Source organism: Octopus bimaculoides, chromosome 2 (assembly GCF_046866305.1).
Source record: "Octopus bimaculoides isolate indiv1 chromosome 2, ASM4686630v1, whole genome shotgun sequence".
NCBI classification, from domain to species: Eukaryota; Metazoa; Mollusca; class Cephalopoda; order Octopoda; family Octopodidae; genus Octopus; species Octopus bimaculoides.
The window spans coordinates 21,412,374-21,424,873 of record NC_142929.1 but is presented as its reverse complement, the minus strand read 5'-3'; positions in this window follow the sequence as shown (position 1 = coordinate 21,424,873).

Here is a 12,500-nt window from a genome sequence, read left to right as displayed (position 1 = left end):
ACTGACACAATGTTTGCTATTATTTTAAGTACTGATTCTTAGTTTCTTTTTTGTCATTGGAAAGCTGAAGATGTGAAACAAATTACAATTAACAAGTGCTTAGATTCTAAACTTTGTAATGTATTTCTAATGTATATAAACTATTTTACAGCATTTATTCTGATAGAATGATTAATTTTGATCTCATGCCTGACAAAGTATTTCTTGAATATGTAAAAGTTATAACGAAAGTTTTTTTATGAAATGTATACATATATATACATAGATGCATACATACATACATACATACATACATACATACATACATATATACATACTTACATATATATGTACTACATAGAATCTTGCTTCACCCTGGGGTGATTAAAGAATTCAACCGACCTAGTTCACTCCGAATACAAAAGGGAAATACTGGGAGGACACACACTGCATCAGTTCTTTCCATGCTACAGGCGCCAGCTTAGATTAGGCACACACATACTTGTGCCATGTTTAACACAGTCACCCACCCTTCAGCAAATTTCTTGGTGGGCAGTAACGCTCTCTGAAAATCACCTTGCTATTCAGATTGATCCAGAAAACGTTCATGAAGGTTTGATTGGAGAAGAAAGCGTCTACTCATAAGAAAGTGGAAGAGCAATGACTCCATTATTGTGAACCATGAAGCGGAACGGTGCACGACGGTCAGACAATAGAGGAGGAATGCGAAGTACGTATTTGCTATTCGCTATGTCGGTTCAATTCTCCAGAGATAGTTTCTTCTTGACCCCTTTCTGACTGAGTCTCTGCATCGTTCTCCTTACCTTAATCCGGTTTTTGTACACCTGTATCATAATAAAACCCGATCTTCTTAACCGGTCCCTCCACCAGTGCCACGCAATGCTTCTCGTTGCAAAAATATATCTCACCATATTCTGAGTCGCGTAGTTAATGATTTCACCTCGTAAAATTGTGTTCCTATCACCGCCTTGTATTCACTTAGAATATTCCTAGCTAAATCGATCTGATCGGTGACAGAAACTATTGCGGTGATATCATCAACATATTCTGATATACATCCTATTTTCAAAATAATTCTAAATACCGCAGTAAAGGCGTAATCACCAGCATTCACAATGTTCTCGAGAATGTAATCTCTTTATGGGCCGTAAGGCACAGTACTTAATGATCAGACAAGTAACTGATAACTCTGACCACCGAGCAGATTTCACCGTGTGTTACAACGATCCAACTTTTCAAGTCAGTACGGAAGCCACACATCATGAGAAATATTACCATATATGGATGATCAAAACAGACGAAAAATTTCGATTGATATAAATTCGGCCAAACCAACCCATGTAATGTTACTTACCCACTTTTTGTATAATGTATCATGGGAGTTGGAAGTTACCGGGTATGTATATGTTTCTGATGGTGCATTTCGATGTCTCTCCCATCAGAGCATGGAGGACATTTGGTAACCTTTAAGATTACACGTTGACAAAAATCTTCAGCTCAACATTATCAGAGTTACTGAACACAGATTTTTAAAACCCTTCCCACCCGTTGTTTCACAGGACTGAACGAGCTCCGATTCTGCTGTAAATAGCAATAGCTATTTGCTATGAGACACCCAGACTACTCCGGCATATGAAACTACAGCTCGTGGAGCACACGATCATGTCCTGGGGATTTCTATCTCGTGCCGCCATCCTTCTGTTCTCTTGAAGAATCAGCTTTTATCGGCGTTGAAAATCAGTTATTATCTGCAATCGAATGCAGCGACAAGTCATCGAGGTAGGTGCTTAAGTGCACCACGATCTCCGAAACGCGAAACAACGCAACGACTTAAAAGAAGAACCACTGAAAGGCCACACGCACCGCCCGTTGTAATCGAATAGCACGCCCCGATTATGGACTGCCAAAGACTGAATTGTAGATTTTTGCCCCTAAGTTGTGCCTCTGCCTCTAGGGCCAATCGATCAACTTTTGATTTCTCATACTGCCGAGCATGCGCCTCAGCCCTGAAAATGAAGACTTCTTGCTTTGCGTTGAAGAATTGACCAATGTTCCATAATGTTTTTCCAGACTACTAACGAGCTCTCCCTCTAGCACAGGATTCCCTATCTCATTTTCCTTAATACCACTCTGTAACTCCAGTCTAATAACTCTGTTCAGGGTTAACCAGAATTGGATGTCAAATGCCACCTTCACTCCATCTGAGTGTGAGTATCTTATGCTATTCCTATCTGCTTGTCCACAGAAAATTTTTTCTAGATAGTATCTGCGTACACCTATAGTGTTTGTCCATGTCCGCTCTTGTGCATTCGGGAAGGGAAATCGACCTGAGATCATCATGTAACTTTCTTGAATTTTTTAAATATATTTCACATATTAGTTTATATATCTTTAAAGTTACAGTATATAAACGATGTTTATGCACTATAAATAAGTGACTCAGAAAAATACAGCAATATTTTATTAACAAATACCAGTCGTATATTCAGTTAAAACAGTCTTTCAAGTGTATACTTATGTTGGGAAAGGGAACAGTGGCAAGTATTGAACTGCACTAAATCGAAATAAATATTGTGACGTGCTGCCGCTTCTCTGCTAATTTCAAACTACCATACAATTGTTGATAGAACATTGTATTTCGTAACTTTGAGTTAAAAACATTGTGTTATTTAGCAAATAGAACAGATATTTCTTCTGTCAATGTCACTGATTTTATTGATAACGTACAGAGCGCAGAGTATATATATCATTTATTAAAATCTTTTCTTCTTATTTTCTAAGCAAATCGATACTTCTCATTAAATATACAGAAATATGTCATTGCTTCCATTTTTTTTTCACAATCTGTCAACATATTTTATTCCAGTTTCTTGATAGATTTACCAACACATATTTAATGTATTTCAAACAAATTTGAATGCACACATTTTCAAATTGTATCTTTAAAACAGAGTTCTTTTGTATATGTTCATCTTTGCCAAAATTGTGCTACCATGAAAAATAAACACCATGATATATGGTTCAAATAGAGAGCAATATATATGGCTATTACAACGTTAACTATTTAAATAAATTATGCAAAATGCATAGGACAGTAATAAAATATTACAACATAGCATAATAACAAGGGGCTGGCTTATGGATAGTGAAGCAGTCAGGTTTTGAAACGCATTAGCTTATTTATTGTATTGACCAGGTTATATATATAAATGCCAATATATTATATATTTAAATGCCAATTTATATATTTATATTTTCAAATGCTAATTATACCGTCTTAAAGCATATATAGATATGCTTAAATACGGTATAATTGGCATTTAAAGTCAAATCATGAATTTGATGCCACAAGATATATTGTCCATTCCTTTATCGATTCACTTTCATATTTGTACCATAACTGAATATCTTTCCTTGCCTAGAAATAGGCTAGCAAGTGAAATTTCTAGTTTGATTTTGCGTTAAACTTTATCTGACATAAAAAAGAAGATGATAATTATCCAATAAAGGTTTTATTTACTTCGATATGTATCAAATCTATTAAGGAAATATTTTTGCATGTAGTTATCTTTTCAGCCTCGAATTCGTGATGTCTACGCAAAAATATTCTCTACTGAAATAGCATCAAACAGAACAGTTATAGTTTGCAATCTGTTTTATTTTTCGATTGCATCAAATTACCATTAAAATTGACTTGTAAATAAACAAGATCTGGTGCAATGTATCTGCAATTAATATATGCCTGATTCTTCTTCCACAGGTGCAATTTATGGCCAGATACAATACTAATTAAAATAATCAATAATACTTTGATTATTAACATAGAATATATACAGAAGCGTCACCTGTCAAAAATCAGCACCTATAGAAAGAAAGTCCATAGTGAATAATAAGCTTGTAGGTACTTTTAAAAGTACAGGAGTGTCCTACCTGTACAAAATTTGCTCACATATCTACTGGTTTAAATTTGGACAACGACAGGAACATTGTAAACTGCTGGAGTATTGCGACGGGATAAACGAAGAAAATAATCAAGGATGCAGGAGCTGCTACAGTTGTTTACCTATAGCACATATTGCTGTCGGAAATCAATATCTATTGTTAAAATTTAAGTAATTTTATGCCATTTAAAGCCACTCTTTATCGTTTAAAAATGAATAGTGGATCTATTGTAACATTAAATATTATGAGAGAAAACAAGATTGATATTTGCACTGATAAACATATAGGCCTAGGCTCCAATTTTTGTTGCGTGTGATGTACACATTTATAGCAATTAGTGTAGAACTATCAACAAAGGATGCATTACGTAGCTGGAATATGTGAAATTCAACATGAAGTGAGTTTGATTTAATGACAGTGAGCTAGTGTTTTTTATCTGTCAGTACTATGCAGGGCTCAAACACTTCATGAACGAAAATTGACTTCCATGATTAATAATATAACAGTTTTTAAAGCCATGTCAAAATTTTGATCAAGAATCTTGAAGGTAATTTTCGCAATTACTTCCTACGATAAATAATTAACATCACTGTCATGAAAAAAATGTAAAAGAAAAACTAAGAAAAAGTAAATCAAATTAATTTAATGTATCTTAATCCATAATGACATAACACGTCGTTCAAAGCTTTCACCTGTTTAAAATCCATGCATCTTGGTTGCATGAATGCACCTTTAATTAAATTGAAGTGGGAATAAAATAAAATAACGTAGTCCCGTTATTGTGTGGAAACACCACTTGTATTTTCTTTAAAAATATTATTAGAAACAAAAAGAAATAATGAAATAACAAAAAAATATAGAAAATAAAGAAACACGTTTTAAGGATTTAACGCCTGAACGATGTAAAAGTTCATATAAAATTTTGGTGTTATTAGCTTTACGGATAATTGTTGATGAGAAGAGTAATTTATCAAAGTATGGTATTAACTTTGCACTACGAATGACTTTTGATTTTAAACTGATCAGGTTGTAGAAGAAATATTTATGTGACATTCATTAATTTCCCCAGTGTGATAATGGGGTCAATAATTAGAAGTGATTGACGAAAAATTACCTAAAGTGTTTTATTTTGATAACAGTTTTAATGAAATCAATAATCAGCTTATTTTCTCATGTTGTTTTCTCATGTATTTTTGACAGGTATCTTCTCGTAAGAGCCATGAACATGTGACTCATCAAATCTATCTGACATTCGATGCAACGGTAAATGCTACCATGTGGTTGCACGGTTTGCTGGAAACATCAGGGAAATCTTTATCAATTTATCCCTTAGTGTCTTAAACAATATAAATTATTTTGGACAGGAGGCCCTTCCACTGAAAATATTCCATAATGGATAGAAGATGAAAAGATTGATGTCATATTCCGAACGGCTATAATTGACTTGAGTGTAAATCAAAACAATTATGAATTTATGCATTTTGCAGATGTCCATATTTTATCCTTTTTTTAAATCATTTATTTGTTTCAGTTATCAGACTACGACCATGCTGGGGCACCACCTTGAAGGAATGTTAGTCGAATGAATCCACATACACACACGCACACCCACATCCACACGCATACACACACACACACACATACACACACACACACACACACACACACACATATATATATACCATGGTATTTCAGTTTCCGTTTACCAAATCCACTCACCCCAAGGCTATGGTAGAACATACACGCCAAAGGTGTCACGCAATGAGGCTGACCCCTCGGAAACCATGTGGCGGGCAAGTAAGCTTCTTACTACGGGGCCACGCTTGCGCGTATATACTTACGTTTGTCTATTATTAATAGTTTTACTAAATAGCAATGCATTTCAATGTAGTTGCATTTACAACATAATACAAATAGGGAAAAGTATATTAAGGGGTTAAAAATGTTTGGAATATTTGCATGATATATTTATTTATTCTATTCTATATACCTACATATTACATACAAACATAGATACATATATACATACATAGACATCTACGTACATAAATACATATGACATAAATGAATTAAGAAATGTGAATGACATATTTGAATAACGAAAACTAGTACGTGTATATTAAATATCATATGACAATTATAGTACTTTATCTGAAGTTATGTTCACTTCCAGTGAGTGTGAACCGATCACTTTATGCCACTTGTAAACAAGAGATGATATCATAATTAAGGTAGAATTCTACAAACCGGATATGCTATCACATCGCATAGTGTGAAGGCAAGTGGATAAATGTGAACACGTTTCTCTCCCAGAATTCAACTACACAGCCTTTTCCCCTGCATGTGCATCAGCAGATCACAGGCTAAGGTATATAAAAATCAAATTAAAACACATATATGGTCATCAGCTTAATTTGAATAAATCATAGGTAAATGCATCTATGTATAATGATTCGTACGAATTATTTTTCATAACTTGAAATTATCTCCTCTTCCGCAAAAGGTAGGCCAATATTTTCGTCTATATAAACTTACACATGCAAAAAACCAAAATGGTGAATAACAATTTGCACATTTTCTTTGTATTCTTGCAGAATTCCGAAACTATATATATATATTCAAGAAGGAACCTCTTCAAATATATTCATATATACATCTCTCCTTTGATTTGCATCGTGAAAAAGGAAAAGTATCGTATTATTGTAATAATAGTAAAGAATATACACAGCGATTTAGATATAAAACATGCTCTTCAAAGCAAAACAATAGGAGTATTATGCAAAAATGTATGTTTAGTAGAAAATATATCCTAATGGACAGATAAATGTTCTGATACTATCATATTCACATTAAAAAATAAAACAAAGTTTTGTCTTTTTAATCCTAAAATGTAAGTGAAAACATTTATATCTTTGATAATGCCAAAGAATGTGTCTATAAATATTTTGGAAAAATTACATTCTATATCATATATTTTCTGAAACTGAAACCATACTCAATGGAAAATTATGAAATCAAACAAACTGCGTATACAGTAATTGCAAAATGGTCTCCATAAACTAGCTGTCATAAATTGCGCATGGGATAGTAACACTTCGGCTTTTTGAAAATACAGGATCCTTGTAAAATAAGTTATAACACAGTATTGAATTGGAATTGTAACGGTATTAGTGGATTTCTAACTCAGTAGGTTTTCTGATCTTATCCAAGAATATGCTTCCAAATTGTGTACAGCATGCATGTAACAAGGAGCTACATGTGAACTTGTTTTCCCAAGAAAGTCCGAACACGACCCTTTGGTTGAGGCCGACTCAACACACTCAGGTTGAAAGCTGCAGCAAGTATAAGTAGAGCTAAACGGTAGAAACACAAACATACACACACCCACACACACACAAGCGTGCACGCACACACACGCACACACACACACACACACTCACACACACACTCACACACACACAAACACAGACACACGTATATATTTATAATTAGACGTTCCCGATGAAGAACTTAACTCAGAATCTTTAACATAGTCATGAACAGCCAGAAAAACTTATTTGTGCATACCCACCTCATTATTCAGCATGTGACAATTACCCACTCATCGTCCCTGTCATCTAAATATATAAAGAGTACGAGAGAATGACTGATGTCCATATCTTTAAGTATTGGAATGAATGTAACATTAATTTAAAATTTGATAAAGATATGCGAATAGACATTTACACATTTACATTTCGGTCAGTTTGATAAAACATCTTATTCCAAGTCTCATAATGAATTGAATCCCCAAAATATCGTTAGCACATCTTTAATGAGTAAGATGTTCTATGTTTACACATTGTGGAATGGACAAGATTTATGTTGAACTTAGAGAAGATATTTGTGAAGAACAAATGAGAAACTCAATAGGTTTACATTGTAATAACGGTTTCAAATCTTAGTACAACGACATGAATATTGGGTGAGTGGTGAGATAAGTCAATTGCGTCGTTGCTATTGTTCGACACCTATTTTTTTTAAGGACCCCAAAAGGATGAAGAGTAATGTCGACCTCGGAGAAATTTGACTGAGGTAATACCGCTAAGCATTGTGCTGGGTATGATACCGATTCTTGTTGCTTTAATCATAATATTAAATACGAACGTTATTTTTAACTCCGAATAGGTGAAAATGATGCTCAAAACGATTTCATTATGATAACTATAAGAAAAATATGAACGTGCATATGTGAATATACAAGTAATGCGTAGGTAAATATGCATGTGCGTGTGTGTGGGTGTGTGGGTGTGTGTTTGTACATGTATGTATGTATATCTAGACATATATGCGTATATGTGAGCGTAAATGAACATGTTTGTACGTGCAAATTATCACGCCCAATAAACATATAAAAACCAGGGAGATATAAAATGTTGTCGTAAACATAAATATTTATACACGCGACATCAGAGATTCGGTTACATGCATGCGTATGCTCTGCAGCGAGCTGCAAATTTTGTAGTGGCTCGGGAAATATTTTGTTCGGATGGAAGGGTCTGCGTTCCCTGGTTGTGTTGACGTCACACTGAAAATATTAGCCTACAAATGGAGGATCCCTTTGCATTCTGCACATAAGATATCCAAAATAGAGAATCAGCTTGATAAATTAATTGAAATATAATAGATTGTTAGGGCGCAGGGGAAGCTGTGTGTTAATTAGTTTGCTTACCAACGCAATTGTTCCGGGTTCAGTCCCACTTCGTGGCACCTTGGGCAAGGGTCTTCTTCTACTATAGCCTAAGGCCGACCAAAGCCTTGTGAGGGGATTTGGTAGACGGAAACCGAAAGAAGCCCGTCGTATATATATGTGTGTTTGTGTGTCCTTGTTTGTTACCCCAACATCGCTTGACACCCGATGCATACAATAATGCATACATATATATATATATATATATATATATATATATATATATATATATATATATATATATGTGTGTGTATATATATGTGTGTGTGTATGTATGTATGTATGCAAATGCAAAATGGATGGTAAATAAACAAACAGCATATTGTATACTGAGTGTACAACCGCACAGGAGACAGACATAGGAGGTCCCTAATTCTACAGTTGTTACCAGCCAAATGGTATTACTCAGCTTCGCGCCATTAATGATAAGAATGAGAACTCCTCATGCTGGCGGTCACCAGCGCAAGTTGCGGAGAATATAAGGCTGAGAGCAAACAGAACAATACAGAGTGGACATAAGTAATGAATGAATGTGATTTAAGACAATGGAGAAAGACGAAATAAATAAGAAACTAGCAAAATATAGTCTCAGAGCCAAAAGGAAAATAAATGGTGGGTAATGCATAGAAGTTACAATAAAGGAAATAAAACAGTGGGACACACGGAGTTTAGGACGAGTCAGCTACAGGAATGGTGTCAAAAAGGGAGAGAAAGAAAGGAAAGCTGGCCACGGGTCACTTAACAGCAGCAGGCAGAGGAGAAAGAGGGCAAGCGAGAAGCACAGTGAGAGAGAGAGAGGCAGGGAGAAAACAACGGAAGGGATGAAGGGGGAAAAAGGACAAAGAAGAAAGGCGAGGAATACAAGTAGAAGGTGACAGAAAGAGAAAAGGAGAGATAGATAGTGAGAGAGAGAGAGAGAGAGAGAGAGAGAGAGAGAGAGAAAAGGAGAGAGAAACAGTCGCACGGTTATATAAAATCTTACTGTTAATACAAGTCGCGGTGCGTTGTGTTTCGTTACATAAATAAAGAAAAATGTATAATTAAACCCTCGACTATCGCGGCTGTTGCGTTCCAAAAGCCCCCACGGTAGGTGAAAATCTGTGAAGTAGAAACAGTACTGTACTGTATATATTTTCTTATTATTTTTATAATTTGTATATATTTATTTTATTATGAATGCAAAAGAAAAAAAAACGGAGGAATCGACTTAAGTTTAAATAATAACCTGCGATAGGTGAACCATGATTGGTGAACCGCGATAGGTGAACCGCGATATGGCGAGGGATTACTGTATTGTAAATAAATAACACACATACACACACACAAATAGGTACATTCAGAACAGAAGTTAGTTGATAAATGTAGACGTCGGGTAGACACTGATAACCATGGGTAGTAGCGCAGTTTTCGTCATACATGAAATTAGTAATTTGCTAAATCGATATTCAGCAATAGAGAAAATTAAAAAAATGGATAACGGACAAAACGTAACGGTAAGTGGATTCTACATCGCTGCGAAAATTTGTTTCTAGCTATTGCCTAATAAACCTATTTTGATATTAACTACCATTCGTGTCATTTGGAAGTTTCGTCTTTGAAAACAGCCTAAGGTTCTTTCACACCAAGTAAACGGTATCATACTATAGAGGTAACTCTCCATTATTGGCAACATACACTCATAAGCACACATACGCACGTTCATACAAGAACGTGCGTATGTACAAGTATATATCTATATCTGTAATATATAAACATATATAAGCATGCATATACATGTATGTATATAAACATATTTATGCATATATTTGTATATATAAATATAACGTATATATAAATGCATATATACATATACATGTACACATATTCATATGTATATATGTATGTATATATATATATATATATATATATATATAAACATATATATATATATATATATATATGTGTGTATATGTGTGTGTGTGTGTGTGAGTGTCCATGTAGGTTTGTGTTTGCATGTAAGTGTATGTTTAATAATCATGAAGAAATAAGACGTTTTTAATATACTTGAATATATAAGTAAAAAAAAAAAACGACGCATCAGTTGAATGAAGCTGATTCACCAAATGTCTGGTTCCCCAGGACATATCCAGGCTTCTCTAAGGCAAATCATAATGCATGGTGATATTACTTTTGATGTTCTATTGATGCAGTCTATTTATATTTTAGTTGCCGAGTGAAGCCAAAAAGAAAAAAGAACTCAAAAATCAATATAGTCATTGTTAGCTTAACTTAAAATAACCGTTTTTATTTTGTCCTTTGTTTTCCGAATCTTATGTTTTAATTACCACTTATCAATTAAGAATCTATGGTACCAATTTCATTCTCCCCCTATATCTATATGAAAGAAAAAAACGTATAAAGGGTTAAACAACAAAATTTATATAACTTTTTTGCTTTTTCCCCTGAAAATCTATTTCAGCAATGTCTTTTTTAATGTGAAATTTATTGCACAGGAAAGAACAAAAAGTGTAGTCAATAAAAGATAAATCAATCAACAAAAAAGAGACTCACGCGGCCTAAAAAAAGGAAACGTGACAATAAACCAATATCGAAACCGGGTTCACTTATATGTAATCGATGTTATTTGTTTCCTCACTGAAATGGAAGTTATATTTGTGGGTTAATGTGAGGAAGTGAGGAAAAAAAAAAGAAAAGAAAAATAGGATAAAATTATTAATCATATATTGCTAAAGACGGTATGATACAGATCAAATATGACTGAAATTATACCACATTTAATTATTTTGATTGTGTTTTATAGGAAGGTAATTACCGTTGATTGTGTAGTCTAAATCATATATTGATCAATCGTTCGGTTGATCGTAGATTTCATCATGTGTTGATATATGTATATATATATGTATATATATATTTATATATATATATATATATATATATATATATATATATATATATATATATATATATATATATATATATATATATATATATATATACGGAAGGACATGACTGAGAAAGGGAGAAAGGTTCAGAGAGAGGTACATATATATATATATATATATATAAATATATATACACGAATGCGTGACCATGAGTGTGCGACTATGCGCATGTGTATATAAAGAGAGAGAGACAATGAGTGATAGAGCGATATGGTTGTCATAGAGGCAAGATTTTATTCAATGTTATATATAGAAGATTTGATCGACAATGGACAACTTACTATCTACTTTACTCGATTATTTTTGTTTCTCGATCAGTAGATATCAAAATGAATCATTGGAACCTAATTCAGGATTGGACAATTTGAGTGAAGATTGTTAAGCTCAGTGTTTCATTCCATTTCGTACCAATATTATAAAATGGAATTCATTGAGATACATATGTCCGACATTAAATTGCTTCAGTTATTGTGTTTTGACAATGATTATGTTTCTTTACTTTTAAATTCACGAGATATACATAATTTTCACCTGATTGCAATACACCACGTACAGGGGCAGGAGTGGCTATGTGGTAAGTAGCTTGCTTACCAACCACATTATTCCGGGTTCAGTCCCACTGGGTAGCAACTTGGACAAGTGTCTTCTACTATAGTCTCGGGCTGGCCAAAGCCTTGTGAGTGGATTTGATAGACGGAAACTCAAAGAAGCCCATCGTACATATGTGTATATATACATATATATATATATATATATATATATATATATATATATATATATATATATATATATATATATATATATATATATATATATATATATATATATATATATATCTGTGTGTGTGTGTGTGTGTGTGTGTGTGTGTGTGTGTGTGTGTTTGTGTG